At 38.9% G+C, this 17217-nt stretch overlaps 1 long non-coding RNA gene across 4 annotated transcripts in view; it reads left to right on the top strand.

The window, feature by feature from the left end:
• LOC107310327 overlaps positions 1-17217 on the top strand; it is a 94476-nt gene that overhangs the window by 4546 nt on the left and 72713 nt on the right. For 3 of the 4 annotated variants that reach the window (XR_001553558.2, XR_004306264.1, XR_001553559.2), the window contains exon 2: positions 19-706. This is a non-coding gene — a long non-coding RNA (uncharacterized LOC107310327). Of the gene's footprint in view, positions 1-18; positions 707-5049; positions 9735-17217 lie in introns of those variants that run through there. The other variant, XR_001553560.2, reaches the window with a different exon arrangement.

Raw genomic sequence — 17217 nt, forward strand, 5'->3', positions numbered from 1 at the left:
TATGTTTTTTTATGATAGCTCGGTTGGAAGGGTGCTACTGAGATCAGAGAATCATGGAATCATGGGGGTCAGAAGGGACTTCTGGACATCATCCAGTTCACTTTCCTGGTAGAGCAGAATCCCTACAGCAGGTGATCAAGTTCAACTACTGACCAATTTGAGACTCACTGAAATTTAACGCATGATACTGAAGGCATTATCCAAATGCCTCTGAAATACACTACAAAACTTTAAATGGACCATCAAGACTTTCTCTTAGTGCTCTCTTTCCCTACTCATCCAGCTGTGCAGCACCCTCGGCAGAGGCTGTGGTGGCTGGGAATTGGGGCAGGATGAGGGCCTGCTCCCTGGGAAAGAATGTGGACCTGATCCCTAGGCAGGATGCAGACCTGCTTCCCACGGCAAGATACAGACCTGAACTCCAGGGCACAGTGTGGGCCTGCTCCAGGCTGCTGGGGTCCAAGAGCCAGCAATCTGTCTCTGGCTTTTCCTGTGGGTGAGAAGCAGTTCGATCTCCACATTAGTGCTGTGAAGGACTTTGATGCAGGTGTCCTGCTAACTGCATGGAAGTGTCTGAGCTGCTTGATGGCTGTTTGGTGCCTTACAGAAGAGTGCTGTGAGTGGGAGAAAAAAATACTGCAGCCAGGATAAGCGATGGAAAGCCTGCTTCTGCTTCAATAAGCCTTAAAAGAAAGAAGGAATTGGGGTAAGGGTTCTATTTTAATGCATTTTCTCTTGCTTTTCCTACTTAAAAAATAAAGTTTTGTAGTATGCTATTGGTTTTTGGTTTTGTGTGTGTGTGTGTGTGGGTGTTGTTTGGGTTTTTTGTTTTTTTTTTTTTTCCTTTATGTTTCTTTTTGATACCAGCACTGGTCTTTACAGATATCCATCCATACTGAAATTATGAAAATGTCATTGCATTTTACAGTCATGGGAGTTCATGTGGTTTTGGTTACGTGGTTTTAAGAATTTCATTAATAAAAGAGTTTTCCTAAAATCATAATCAATAATATTTTACTGTTTTTGAGAACACACATTTCTTCTAGAGAGTTCTTTTTTTTCATGATGTCACATATATGTGTACAGAAAAGTATTTATTTATTTATCCCCTTCCCTTCCCTTCCCTTCCCTTCCCTTCCCTTCCCTTCCCTTCCCTTCCCTTCCCTTCCCTATCCCTTCCCTTCCCTTCCCTTGCCTGTCCTCTCTTCCCCTTCCTTACCCTTCCCTTCCTCCTTCCCTCTTCTAGAAAATGTGTTTCAGTGAGTAATTTTCAAACTATAATTTGTCCCATAATTTTTTTTTCTTTTTCTTTTTTTCCTCTCAAATTACTTTTTATTCTTTCTTAATTCTGTAGTTGGAACCTTTACTTTGGTACAGGACAGCAACTTTAGTGGAGCCACAGCAAAATAAAATCATATATCTTCAATTTTATAGAGCAAGTCACTTCTCTAGGAAATCGTTTCAGACATGAAATCTCAGGAGTACATTACAAAACGCTCATTATTATTTTCTTGCTTTTGATATACTTAAATAAATGCATGTATGTGTTCCATTACAAGCATTCTGATAAATCCTTGTTCCAGTGGAAAGGTTTATTACTACTACTACTATTGCTACTACTATTATTACTATTATTATCATTGTTATGTACAATCTCTTCTCCAAGTAATGTAATTTAAGGAAAGAATATTCTGTGCTTTTAATATATAACAAAAAACTAACTCCTAACTTCTAACCAGCTTCTCCGAGGGTGAAAATAAATTTACAAATCATTACTTAAACATGCTTCAATCCATGCATGTTGTTCACAATGATGTAAAAAATCAATGGATAAAAATACAGCTTTAAAAAGAGAGATTACTTATTTAAAATGTGGGCATGGTGTGCCTAACAGTCTACAGACATGTGCCTGTTTAGCCCTTATTTCTGCATGCCTAACTTACATGCTTACTCGTAAGCAAAAGTTTTGTTTGCACGTCTGAAACTTAGCTGAAAATGGAGCATCTGCATTTTGAAGCTTAGAATGTTTCTGACTTTTTCGTGTCTGTTTGCAATTACCCTAGAATACCTGCAAACACATATCTTTTTTCAAGATCCTGTTTACAAATGTGCCTTTCTTTATCGTTTAAAGTGAATGGTAGATAGATATGTGCATAGAATGGGAGAGGAGTGTAAAGGAGGACACAAAATTACAGTCAAAATATGCTGTGCTAATGGAAAATATCCAATAAACACCACTTGGCAAGTCAAAGCCAGTGGTTCACGCTGAGACTTGAATATCTTTTTTGTGAGAGAAAGTTTATTTAAATATCACCTGAAGATGTAGCAAATGCATTTCGTAATAAGAGCAGATACTCTTATTACAGATACTGTAGTTTTTGCTTCATTTGAAGCATTTTAAAGGGCTCATTTTGAAACAGTGAATGGATATGTGGGTGCTTGTTCAGTAGTGTTTGAGACCTTCAGTGTCTCATTCATCTTCTTTTCTTCAGCAAAGGTGACAGCATCACGGGTTCTCAAAGATATCAGTTGGCCTGAAATGAAAATGTGTAAAGAGCTTTACATTGTTCTAACCTACAAAAAATGGGCCAAATTCTGTTGTAAGAGGAAGAAATGATTGATCAACACCAGCTTTTTAATTTTATTATGTGAAATTCAGAATTTTTTCTCAAAATATTCTACAGTTTAATTTTTTAAAACAATAATGAATAACCACAGCTAAATGTGATCTCCCAAACTCTCCTTCCCTCACATCACATTTACTCTGTTTTTAATAAGACATTGTGATTTTGGAAACATTCTAGAATGCATCACTTTTCTTTGAAGATTTGAGTCACTTTGAAGGTAGTGTATCTATAAAACAGGTTTCCTGAATCATCAGTTTTTAGACTAGTTTTTTGCTATAAATATTGAACAAATATCCTCTGCATCTCCTATTTCTCATCCCTGGTTTATTTGTTTGATTTCTGGGCCATACAGTTTTGGGAGGAAAAATACCTTGCTATTAATTCACAGGCCATTTCTCAGAAAAAAAATAAAAATAATTCAATTTTGTTGCTGGTTTTATTTGATGTATTTTTATATGGGTCATGCGAAGTTGTGGAGTTTTCTGTGCATGTCACACCCAGTGTTGTCTGTTATCTTGTCTGAAGCAGATGATGCAGTTTGGTGCCTTTTCCTGTGTATGGCTAAGATTAGGGCATGACTGTGAGCAAGCCAGCAGAAATGTGTCTAGGTAAGACCACAGGACTGTGACACTTAAAAGGGATAAGTGGGTGTTGCAGTGGGGTGAATGTAGGCCTTTTTTTCCCCTTACTAGCAACCTGTGCTCCTAAATCAGGAGTGGCTTTAGAAAGCTGTGGAGTTGATGCATCTTATTCCATAGAGGCAAAGTCCTGTGGACATCATGGTATCAAGTGCAACATCTTCAGTTGTCATTGAGGAGCACCCTAGAATGTGATCCAAGTGCCCCAGTATTTTTATGTTTCTTTTAAGAGCTATTAAGGCATTGCTTTTACTTCTAGATCACCCATACTTGGGGTACTTCTGGACAAAACATCAGTCTCAAATCTATATTACAACCTTCTTGAAATTATTCTGCTGCAACTCAGGATTCCTTGTCCCCTGGTCTACTTAAAAGGGTCTTGTCTGAATGTAAACATTACCCAGTGCTGATACCCATGTGAACCTGGGCAAAACCTTTTCCCTAGTTCTTTATGGATATATATTGATCAAAACTCCAAGCATCTGCTTTCATGAATTTAGAGTGGAGCATTCAGTAGAGCAGAAGCTCAGACTTTGGTCTCTTCCATTTCCTTGGCATGTAAACCTCCTCTCTAGGAAGAGCCTGTAGGCTATAATCAGAGCTCACCGATATTATTATTTTGGTAATCAGAAGATATGGGACCTTCCTGGGTTTGTGTTCTTAAAAGAGGTTCTAGGGAAGTGAGTCAGAAGACAAGATACAGAAAGTACCACATGTTCTGGTACTGGTGTATGGGTGCTGCTGTCATCATGACCAGCTGGACTCTGTCTCTCAAGGACTAATCACTCTTGGGTTAGGTTCTCCGTGGACTTTGGCATGTGAGTGTACCAGCAATTGTCTACTATTTGTAACGTGCCAGCAGCTGTTGGCTTTTCCACTTTGCTTGTTGAAAGATTATTAGCTTCTTCCTGTTCTGTCCTTTGTATTCACACTGGTTGGAATCCGTGTTCCTCATGTAACAAGATTCCTATAATCATCTAAAAGCCATCTGAGAAAGGTCCTAGAATGATCCGAAAGCAGGTGCTGGAATCAAGCTTACATTGCTGAAAACCTGCCTCTCTAGCTCTTTCATAAGTTGTCTTACTATCCATTGATCTGCAAAGAATCTTTCCACTGCCAATGAACAATACATCCTCTAGTGAAATTTCAAGCCCAGCTAAAACCAAGACGAAGGTCTAATACTCAGGCAGTCCAGAAATTGAGGGAAAACAACATCCTTCTGATCCCTGCCCAGGAGGTATTTCCAACATGAGCTTCAGAAACTGATCAGAGCATTTTCCTTGAGACATTAAATAAAGAAGCAAATGAGATGCCTTCAGTGGGATACCTATCTCCCAGATTCTTCAGGTGCTGGTCAAATCTGTTCTGCCTTTTCTAGAGCCACTTCAAAAAGCTTCAAACTTTCAGTGTTAGAGTTGCTAGAGCAAAGGTTGGATGAATGCCCTAGGAGAAACCAATAGAATATGCAAAGCCAGGAGAGGGCCAGAGCAACTGGAAAACAAACTTATTAGTTAATCAGGGATTCCTTCCATCCTCCTTCAGCCCTGCACCCAGGGCGTGCACTGGGGATGCATGCCCTGATATGCCAGCCTGAGAGTGCTGAGAATGAAGTACTCTCACAGGTGGCTGGTGTTCAGAGGAAACTGGGGTGTGACAACCTTCCCATCCCAGTTTTCAGGATCTCTGGGCACAGAGCTGCAACTCTGAACATCATAAATATGCCTGATTAATATTTCTTGTAAAATAGTTCTTTTTTTTTTTTTTCTTTTTTTTTTTTTTTTAAGGTCAACAACCAATCAAAAAAATCCAAAACCCAAACCAACCAACAAACAAACAAAAACTAAATCTAACAAACAGCAAGAAAGTGGGGAAGGACTTACTTTCCCTGTACAGCACCAATTAAGAAGAGGTTGAAGATCATCTTTGAACAGGCTTTTGCTCTATCCAGCTCTCCGTAAGTAGCCTGCTAGAGGAGTAGCCTGGTGATAAAATACTTCTGCAGAGGAAGAATGAGACACAGATGAGAGCCCAGATGTTTTGACAGGAGATGGGCTGGTGGCTGGGTGGGATAGAGTCAGGCTCAGTTCATGACTTGTCCGTGCTGACAGCCCTAGGGGTAACAGCTGGGACTGTGTGTCTAGTAGATGATGGAGTCACCGCTTAGCACTTTGTCCTCCTGTAGCGCATTGGCATTGTTGCATGTGAAAAAAAACAAACAAACATGTGAAGATGTTTTACAATAAAAGAATAAAATTATATGAATGTTCAGGGTTGGTTTGGCATCATGGATGTCATCCCCAGACAGTTCCTGCACAGGTTTTTGCTTGTTAAATTGCATATCCATGTTTGTCTGCTAATCAGAGGAGGAAGAGAGGAGCAGTAAGATGGTGGTCACTGTAGTCTCTCAACCAGGTAGTTCTCCGTGTATTGCTCTGGATAAGCTTTGGTCATGCTGTGTGAGGTGAGTGCCAAGGCACCTATTGCTGGCGGTGCTTATACAACAAGTAAGCAAAATGGTAAGTCAAGTTTGAGGTGTACCTCAAGAAGGTTGGAAAGGGTTCGTTGGCATGTATAGCATACGTAGGTCCTTCTTCTGCACTCTTTTACAAATCACGTAGTGTTTTCTGGAAGGCTATAATCTAGGCAGTCAGGAAAAGCTAAGGGTGCAGTCAGGGATGGAGGACACTTTGGCTCCAAGAGAATCAAATTAATAGGATCCCTTGATCTCTGGGGGAAACCTGGCCACTGTTTTTCCCAGCAGCATTCATGCTTTACAAAAATAAATAACCCATTTCTTAAAATTTGTAAGTACTTCTGGAAGTGAGGACTGGGAATCATGGCAACTATTATTAATCAAGGAAATCTCTGTGATAAGCACTAAAGAGTTTCATACTACATGTGAATAAAGCAAGTTTCATTAAGATTGATAGCTCTAGCTTCTATCATCATGTATCTTGCAAAGCATTCTGTATTTAAATATAGATAGATAGATAGATAGATAGATAGATAGATAGATAGATAGATAGATAGATAGATAGATAGATAGATAGATTAAAAAGCTTTTATTACTATTCAGGGTTACTTGGAGGGCAGGAAGTGGGCTAGAGCATGTTAGGCTGGACAGCAGCAATGCTTAGTTTCGATTTTATGTAAAACTGGTGATCCAATTGCTTCTTGTCTTTTGCTTCATTCTTTGTCACTTAACTGTTAAACTGATGAAAGGCATGTCTGTTCTAAGAATGACAGTATTACTGAAAAGAAAAGCTTAGGAAAAGTAAAGTAAAAAAAGCCTGGTTGACTTCTGAAAGGAAGACAAATACTTGTTAAGATGTATGCAACTTGTTCACTCTATCTACGCATGAGTGGGAGAAAAACTGGCATGATTCCATGCCAAGCATTTCTAGTGTTTCAGTTAAAGCTTGATGTGATCTGTCAGCTGTAGGATATGTTAGTGCTGGCTTTTGCAGATATTTATCCATTTTTGACACTTTCTGCCTATGCACGCAGATGTCAAAGGGTGTCTTTCCCTCAGTTTGAAACTCCTTGCTGTAGGATGGGAAAGAGCGAGCTCTGCTCCTAATCAGCATCAAAAGCACATGGTCACAGCTCATGAAAGGTAATTAATTACTCTACAGAGGTAGGGCCAAAGGAAAGGAGTTGCATGTGATGAAAATACTTGCATACTCTGTCTCATGTAATAGATATTTTGTCCCATGCAATCTGATAACCTTTCCTCCTTTTCAGTAGTTGATGAGGATTTTGTTTTCTTTCTTCTTTCTGTGCAATCTGGAATACAACCAAATTTTTGAGTGTGAGTAGAGATTGATTTTTGAGATATGTACTTCTGAATAAAGTATCTGAAAAGGGTAGGATCATTAGGAGGGTTGATGTTGAAAAGTGGATGATTTGGTCTGCAGACCGATAAACTGCTAAGTGTGATGCTAATAGAATCAAACTGCATGCACCACAGCAGTTAAACAGTTAAATGCTGCAGCATGGTGCCATGGTCACTAAGTACTGTCTCTACAATTCATGTGGTGACCACCCACACAGAATTACTACTACTAAGAACCCCTCTCTGACATGAAACAAAGAGCATGCAGATAGAATTATTTTTTCACTATGAGATCATTTCCCTCTTATGCCAAAGAATTGCTCTGCAGTTCTGTGAAATAATACTCCACCGTTTCACAGAAGTAAAAGGTAATTATGGGATATGATGTGCTAGAAACCAGAAGGATTATTTGTGACACTTGTCTATTATTTCTGGTGGATGTTCAAGTGAAACAGGTCAGTAAGCAAAAATATTCTGAACTCTGAAACATCGGTATTGATTAATACTGGGTGTTGTAGAGCACCTTTATTTTTGAATTGAAGGGAATAATTGTACATCTCAACACCCCATCTTATTCCAGATGCTTTGATAGGACAAGAGCTGAACTGAGAAGGAAAAAGATTTTCACAATAAGTAAGCTTTTTGCTTTTGACCACCAACTTCATTGTAGAATTTGGTTTTGATCATGACTAAAATCATGCTTGGGATGTCTTAAATACATTTTTCAATGTAATGAAAATTCTGAGTAGGTCTTTAACTAAGAAAGCTACCTAAATTGAGCAACTTGCAAAAATGAGGCTATATCCTTATTCCCATCTCTAAAACTGTGAATGCCTGCCAGAGCTTATCTTCAATCTCCTAATTTAGGTAGGAGGAGCCCACTCAGTGTTTGAGGGAGCCACGTTACATAATGCTTGTTTAGCGTAACAGATTTTGGTCAATACATACCAGCTGAAACTTGGCAGTCTGGGGAGACAGTATTGATAAATTCTGCATGGACATGTTTACCTTCTTGTTAGCTACAAAACATGTTCAGGGGATTACATCAAATACTGTGCTCTGATAAAATCAGCTGTATTTGAAAATTTAAGTGGCTGACGTTTACACATTGCACACTACAGCAGGTAATTGGCAGAAGCCATCTTTAATGGATGCCTAGTTTAATATGGTAATTATAAAGCATACACTGTGTAATTTCAGAATTTTTATTAACGATGGTGTTTATTTGAGATTATAACACAGTGGCTTCCTGTTCCATGGAGCTTCTTAACTCATATTCTGAAGTATTATGTGCTTCGTAAATAGACCAGATGACTTTTTGTAGTATTTTGACAACTATTAATTCCTTCCAAGTGGACTGAAGTTCCCTAATATGCCAAGCATTATTCAGACATTTGCAAAATGGTTTGCTTTCTTTTAGCACTAGGTCATGCAATAATGTGGTAATTATTGGAGGTAGCTCTGGAAAGCACCTTTCAGAATTAGACCACAGGGAAAACATACTGTATGAACACCACAAAGAAGAAGAGACTTTAATATGAAACTACTTTGTTGTGCACCAGATAATCAGCGTGAAAGAGAGAATTATGAAACCTGGCAGTTTGCAGCCAACCCAATGCACAAAGAAAACCACGTATAGTTCAGTCCTGGTCTATCTGATTCTGTTTTCTCTATTTGGCATTGTACGACTGCTATGTGCAGAAGCAAAGCTTGGCAGTATTTGTGAAGTGTCCTAGAAGAATTGTACAATTCTGCTTGATGGTTCCTCCTGACAGAGCAGATGCAGAAGTCATTTGCCCTTTTCTAAACACAAAAGGTCGTAAGTGAATGACATCATAGTGCTCTCATGGTTTTGTGTCCAGGTCTGCATTGCCCTGAGGAATTATTATATATAACATTTACGAGCATGTATCTGTATCTATGTGCATATGTGGATAATGCATGTATGAATTTGGCAGAGTTTTAAAGGAGTTGCTGTTGAAATACTCTTTTCTTGAGCCCTTTTTAAGCCTTCAGGTCTCACCAAAGAGTTAATATGTGGGTTTAAAAAATGTACTAAGAAAGCATCTTTGTAGACACAAATGCTCTAAATATTTGCTCACTGAAGGCTTTTGGAGTGGCTGGTCTGCAGAGCACTTGCTGGTGTCCTTAGGACAGCTGTCAGATGATGTTGTGCGGGCACTGCTCCAGACACTGAGAGTTTACCAAATAGTATCTCCAGTGGTTCTGCAGGGTAGATGTCAGTCTTATGTAATCTGCAAATGGAGGTGGTGAGCTCTGTTGAGGAACAGCCCCTGTGATAAAAGCTTTTGAGTGCTTCCATCCTAATATTAAATAAGGGCAATCCCCTACCCTCAGTGAAAGTACAGTCACGCCAGGGTTTTTCCTTAATAAAAAAGCAAAAGAACAAACCTAAATAAACCATTAATTTTGTGTGATTTTTATTTGCATTTTTGCATGTTTTCTCTCAGGATTGTTTGGGTTTTTTTATTCTTATTTAGTACACTCATTTCATTTTCTTCAGGGGTGTGGCATGGTATCATTTTTGCCTAATACATGAAAGCATTTTGAATAGATTTTCATCAGCATAATTGGTGAAGATTGTTTTGTGCAAGTAAAATTCCAAGATGCTGAGTTTCTGCCTGCATAGTCACGTCTGCATGGTGTAGTAGTTTTCAAGCTCTTCAGCGTGAAAACTGGAGGCAAAACATAAGGCCAGAGTTTCTGAACTCAACACTAGAGAAAGAACAGAGGCAGAAAAATAGCAAGATGTAGAATAAATAACATGAGGGGACTTTATTTTGAGATAAAGTCAAAAACTGCAGTGACAAGTAGTTAGAAGAAGTAGGGTAGTCATGTACAAGTTCCGTGTATTGCACATGCTTGACAAGTCAGGGTTCTTGGTAGGGATTCTTGAGCTGAGTGAGGATGGGTCATTGTCCTGCTGACTCTGGGCTCCAGGTTCTCATGAAAGGGGAAAGAATTTCCCTCCTCTTTATAAGGGATTAAATAACAGAGAATTTTAATGAGAGGAAAATGGTATAAATAAAAGTGGTTTTCAGTACTTCAACCTCATTCACCAGAGTTGCTTATAGATGTTCAGCTTATTTTACAAGAAAAGAAGAGAAAACAAAACAAAAAACAACAACAAAAAGTGGCTTACTTTAGTTTTTGACATAACACAAGATCAGCATTTCTCAGTATGAGTTCTTGGGAGAAAGGTGACAAGCTGTCAGTGATAGTTAAAAATTTTGTTTGTGTTCAAAAGATATAGGAGGGAAGGATGCAAACTGAGTAGCTTCCAGGAAAGAGGCAGTAAAGACATGAAATAGCAAGCATAAAGAAAAAGATTATAAATTGTCAAAGACCACACATCTGTTTGGAGGTACAGATTTCTGTCACATCTCTGATTTCAGCCAAGTCTTTCCTTTCTCAAACTACTCTGAGATCTACATTTGAGAATGCGGGGTTTAGAAGTGTTTCACTATTCCATTATTTCATTCAGAAATGAGAACAGAAAACAAAAAATATGCTATTAAATGAATTATATAATATCAATGTCTTTTTTTTTTTTTTTTTTTTACAATTTTATTTAGTGTAACCATCATATTTTAATATATTCATATGGTTCTCTTCCTGTTCCCACTGTCCATTCTTCCCATTTTTAAACTACGGAATCTCATGCACCCTTGCACAAAATATGAACAGATTTTTTTTTACAAGTTATTTTAACATATTCCTTTTAAATTGTTTGGGAAGGGTAATCTTCTAGACTTCATGTGAACAGTGTTAATTTCAGCTGGGTATTAGTTGTTTGGTTTTATTCTGTCACTGGCTTGTAAATAATCATCGTAGAAAGAAAGAGGGAGAAGGGAAAGACACAATGAAAGTTGGGATTCGCAACTGTAGACAAGTCTTGTAACTCAAATTTTCAAATAAATGCTGGAATAAAAATTCCAAACACCCATTAAGTACATGTAAGAACAAAATAAATGAATTGCAGTCAAAAAGTCATGTCAAACCAATATTATTTCCTTCTTTCAGAGGATAACAGGTCTTTTGGACAGGCAGGAAGCAGTAAATTCAATCTGTCTCGTCATTATTAGAGATTCTGGTACTGTTTCATACCAGATTCATACAGTAAATGGGCAAGAGAGATATGGCCAACTTAATATACAAACTAGCTGAATGCAAGACCTCAAATTCAATTTTAAACAACCTTGCCACTGAGAATACTGTCTAAAAAGTATAATAGCTTTTGGGGCCCTTTCTGGGCTTAATACCTGTATTTTCTTTAGTGGTTAAGTGATAGAGAGTGTGCTATGGAGTTCTCAGATGCTGTGGGACTGGAAGGATGCTGAAGGACAGGGTAAATATTGAAAATAGTCTTGATTACCATGGTGGTTTGGAGGACAGATGAATGGAGATATGCACAGAATTTCAGTAGGAAGATGCACAGGATATGCAGCTAGTGTTTATCTTCACCTTTACCTGGACACTTCCAGCTTGTGCATCTTCCATTATCCACGTGTAGCCAGGGTGTGGAGCACGTGGTCTGTTGGCACAGAGCAGTGGCATGTCTTTTCTCCCAGCTCAGCCAATCTATGTGAATTACTCCATCCATTCTTAGCAATGCTTGTTGGCATAGGTAGTTCTTGCACTCAATTTCCCACGTTTCTTTCACTGGTACAGACGTCTAAAGTGTTCTGTAGATGGATTGCTTGGTTTTGTTTTCTTGTGCTTGGTTTTGTTTTCTTGCCGGGGACCTTGTATGACTTGTTCTATTAGTAGAGAGGAAAAAAAAAAAAAAAAAAAAAAAAAAAAAAAGTGCAGATATAATTGGCAGATCATCAGGAGAGATATTTCCTGTGAAGAGAGGAAATATTAGTGGTAAGGCACTATTGAAACAGATCTAGAAGGTGGGTCATGAAGAGTAAGTGATGACATGAACCAGTGTAGACACTTGTCATTATGGGGACAGAAATCCTCTGGTGCAAAAAAAAAAGAGGCTGATCAGCCTACCAAATAAAGACAAAAGGGTTGTTATTCATAGGCAAATCTACAGGCTGAACACAATGGGATTAGCTAGATAAGCTAAAGGATGACTAATACTGGTACAAATGTGTGTAAATACCTTGCAAGTGACTTCAGGCTAGACACTGGAAGATGTCTGTTCATCAAGGAAGAAAACAAATTTCTGGAGCAGCTTCCATTAGGAGAAGGGTTTAGGCTATAGTAATTCAGAGAGAAAAAGATCCAAAGAAGCGTAACAATATGAAAATGCTTACACAGCCTCCTCTGGCCAGGAGGTTGCAGCAGAGGCAGTATAACCACCCAGTAGTACCTCTGTCAATGGTTTACGGGCTGGTCCTGCCCAGTTCTGTGACTAGTGGGGCAGAGAACCTCTCAGTTCTGTGCTTTAGAAAAGATTTCATACATTAAATTCTGTGTCACATATTCACCTTTTGTTGTTGTCGTTGTTTGGTTTTTTTTTGTGTGTGTGTGTGTGTGTGTGTTGTTTTTGTTTGTTTGTTTGTTTTGGCACAAACATTCATGCTGTTCTTGGTGGTGTTTAGCAATAGGACATGGAGTAATGGCTTAAAATTTGAACATAGGAATTTCCATACCAACATGTGGAAGAGCTTTTTCACTGTAAGGATGACAGAGAAGTGGAACAGGTTGCCCAGAGAGGTTGTGTGGTCTCCTTCTATGGAGATATTCAAGACCTGTCTGGATGCCTACCTATGCGACCTATTGTAGGGTACCTGCTTTAGCAAGGAGCTGGAGTCAATGATTTCCTGAGGTCCCTTCCAAGCCCTGAAGTTCTGCAATTCTTGTATCCCCTACGTAATTATCAGCAGGGATTGATTTAACAAAGCTGCACAAATCTACCTGGCATGGTTTTTTGAAGCTACTAGATAAAAAGAGAAGTTTCCAGAAGAGAGAAGTGACTCCTTGGTTTTAAGGATTATCTAAAGGGCTGAGTGGTAACTGTCTGTTATGCTTACTCTTTGTGTCCTAGGATTGATTACTCATCTAATAGTCAATGGTTGCATAGTTACAAGCAATTAGGCTTTAATTTGATTTCTTGTGTACACATAAAATATTGTCTTGGCCCAGAGCTGTATAGTTTTCAACAAGACACATCCATGGGTTCTGGCATTACTGTAATAAGCCTCCTGCATGTTTTGGTTAAGTTGTGGGAGATTTTGCATGTTACTTGTTTTTATGTTCAAGGCTAGAATATGGAGGCACTTTTTAGTTTGATCATTTTGGCTTGTTTTTGTTGTTGTTGTTTTGTTCTGTATTGTATTTTTTTTTAATGCTATTATATATATATATATATATATATATATATATATATATTTAATTGTCAAATAAAAATGAAAAAATAAAAACCTGTGCAGCATGAGCTGTCTGCACTCATTTCTTTCAGTTTGCTGGAGCATGAGGGTAAATTCCTGGTGAATGTGAATTTACTGATTGTGAATTGCTTCAGAATACTGAAACAAGACACTGGAAACACAAGTTAAAAAAACTGCAATGCAATCAAGTTGTAGTTTACAAAGCTCTGTTGCTGCTTCTGCAGATTCTTGCTATTACTAATCAGATTCTTTTCAAAGAGTAATTGTTGTTCTGAAAATTAACATGGATATAAAATACATAACAAAAAAAAAAAAAAAAGTTTATGAGGACAAGGGGGAATGGTTTAAAACTGAGACAGGAGGTTTAGGTTAGATTTTTGAAGGAAGTTTTTCACACAGAGGGTGGTGACGCACTGGAACAAGTTGCCCAAGGAGGTTGTGGATGCCCCATCCCTGAAGGCATTCAAGGCCAGGCTTCATGTGGCTCTGGGCAGCCTGGTCTGGTGGTTGGCGACCCTGCACATATTAGTGGGGTTGAAACTTGATAATTGTGGTCCTTGTCAAACCAGGCCATTCTATGATTGTGTGTTTCTGTGAAGATGTATTTCCACTATATCATCCTTAATTAACGTGAGTTTTTAAAATATGTTTATTATTTCTGTTGGATTTTTCTAGTATGGAAGTTTCAGATCAGAATTATTTTTGTATTGGATCTGGACTACATCCACAATTCTGTGGGGAAGGTGTGTGAGATCCCTACTGTTTATGATGCTTTTTCATATCCCTGATTCTTGTTTTACTTTGCTTTTTTCCACTGTTTAACAAAGAAAGGGGTCCAGGATCATGATGGACCATTGAATAAACATGAGGACTCGTTATGGTGATGTCATCTTCATATTTTATGCATCCATGGAGAGCTGAATGGAAATTAGAAGGAAGTACATGGGAGTGGGTATTACTTTTGCATGTGGCATCAACTGTTTCCTTACAGCATCTACTCTGAATGATATTTGGAACAGTTCAGAAAGAAAACACAGGGAAGAAGCACAAATACTGCCCTCGGGAGAGCTGTGTGGGTTCAGTTTCTCCTGAAGGAAGTTGGCACCTGGCTGGGTTCTGAGTGCCAGGGCAGAGCTGTGGAAGAAGGGGTCTTCCATTTCCTCAGCTGGAGCCTGGCCCGTGGCAGTGGAGCTGGGGAAGAGCTGAAATCGGCATGTGGAAAGTGGGAATTGCACGTTTTAGAGCCAGGAATGTATCAGTACGTAACTAGTGAGTCTTGTTCATAAGGAAAGCGTTTCCTGCGGCTGATTCTCCACGAGAGGGAGCTAGAACTGTCTGGAAGCGTCAGCAATGCAGCCTTGCCAAATACTGCAGCCTCGCCCTATTCTTCAAGCACTCGCAGCTTCATTCCGTGCAAACAGCTGCTGCAGGGGGACCGCTGCTCAGAGCAGCAGGGAACTGCCCCAGGCAGCTGCAACTGCGAGCAGAAAAAAAATTCCTTTCCTTTTTTTCTATTTCTCTGACATGTACTATGCCAAGGAATTACTAGAAGTGCAAAGCAATTCTGCTATGACAGACCTAAGCGTCTCACTGGCTTGTTCAGATAATTAGCAAAACATGCAGTCCTTATCTACGTTTATCATTGTGCACATCTGAGACAACAGAGGCAGGAGGCAAACAAGGCAGGAGGCAAACAAGGGAACTGGAAGTAAAATATGCAGCACCTTGCTGTGCAGTAAAAGGTAGGAATACCTTCTGGATCACTGATCTGGATCTGTAAACCTATGCTTCCTACTGACTTACACATATACACAGAAAACACAGCAAAGCATTAAAGTAGGATCTTCTAGGAATATGCATGTTACATGGGGGAAAAAGCAGACTTATCTGTTAGGGGATGATAATGCATTTGAGGTTTGAACTCATCAGTAATTAAAAGAGACTGAAAGAAGAGTCGAGGATCCAACAAAACACTACAGCTAAAATAGCACAGCTTTTGTTTCCTCTGGCAAGTCAGGGTCCCTAAAGGTCAGCTGGAGTAGCACCTGCACAGGTGAAGATTGAGCTGCACCCTATAATGGGGGATGTGAAGATGATAGCTGAGCAAGCTTTTCCGGGAGGTTCCTGGGTTAGAGAAGTACCATCATCACAAGCAGGTATTTGCACAGGTGAAGATTGACAGATACATGAATGAAAAATTACTGAAAATTATTAAATCAGAACTTCAGGCAAACATGTTGCAAACCAAAACCCACTCTGGTTTGGGCATGAGGTGGAAGGATTTCAGGATTTGGCAAGTGTGCATATGTGAAGGAGAGAAAGCCCCACCTGCAGTTCACTGAATGAAACTGTTTTGCTCAGTGACTGACCAGTGACTACTTTGCACAGTGTGTGAGGCAAGCTGCATTACTGTTAGTCTTGATGACAATATTGCTTGTGTATGATATTGGTCTTGACTTGAGCTGGTGACTGATGTACCTGATGACCAGCAGGTCAGGAGGAAAGGCTGGGTAGAAGAATGAATGGAAAGAAATGACTTCAGACAAGAGGTACAGTCTTTACTGCGAATTCTTAGTTTTGATTTATTTGGTCAGAGAATGGGTATGCAAGCATCACCTTTTTCACATCCTGTGAGGAAATTGTTGCAGGGCTTCCGCTTGTATGTGCTGTGGTGATGGAGCATTGCAGGAGGACGGTACAGCAGCAGGCAGCTTCCCATTTGTTTGAAGATTTCATTCAACATGAGTAAAACTGAGCTACATATAACTAGGGTCTACATTTGGTAACTTTGGTATTGCCAAGGCCAAGAGCTTTTGATAACTTCTTACTAGGAGCTACTGCAGGTTGCATTATCACTATGTTGCCCTTTGGTCTGCTAAAAGCAGACAAATACTGAAACACAACACTCTCAAGGATTATGCAAACAAAGGGATTATTTGCATGTCGAGCATAATACTAACATTTTGCATGTACGCAGTGCTACTTTAAATCACATTGAACATTGTTATAATTCAGGTTGCTTTGTTAGATTTACGTGCTGCACAAATTAGGACTGATTCAGAAGCAAAATAACATGTGGCTGAAACTTCTAATCAACTATTAACAGGTGATGCAAACACCTGGAGCATTACATTGCATTCAAACCCATTTAAAATATCCATCCAACAACTGAAGCTGTGCTCTGATTTTTCTTCAGTCATTCTATTTTATCAAAAACATCCTTAAGAGCTTCTCCATTACAATTATAATCTTTTTCAATAAATGACAGTGTAGTTGTGTGGGAAGAAATATTACTAAGGAAATATCTTTGCAACTGTCTTAATTGTTAAGTAAAGAACAATTTTCTGTCTGAGGAAGGTGACATTTTTCCAACCAAGATGGTTATGTTAAAAAATTGCTTGTGTGTAAATATTCTGAAATCTGAAACTCGTTTTCAGTAATAAATATATTGTTTTATTTGTTCATTTACTAAAAAAATGCCCACAAGTGCAATATATTCAGCATATGTTTTTTAAACAGAAGAGGAGAAACCCTAGGAACTCATGAGCCAGAAAATGTATTGTTAATGAATACTTCTTTGTTTTAAGTGACAAAGATAGGGCAGAGGCCTTTATGAAAGAACAGATCTGTGAGGAAAGAATGTGTATGGCAGATAGAAGAAGGCAGCTGTCTCAGTCAGCACTGAAGGGCAGCAAAGGAGGGCATTTAACTTACCTTACTCCAGTGACTAAAATACAGCCTCTTTGCTGATG

Source organism: Coturnix japonica, chromosome 2, assembly GCF_001577835.2.
Source record: "Coturnix japonica isolate 7356 chromosome 2, Coturnix japonica 2.1, whole genome shotgun sequence".
NCBI classification, from domain to species: domain Eukaryota; kingdom Metazoa; phylum Chordata; class Aves; order Galliformes; family Phasianidae; genus Coturnix; species Coturnix japonica.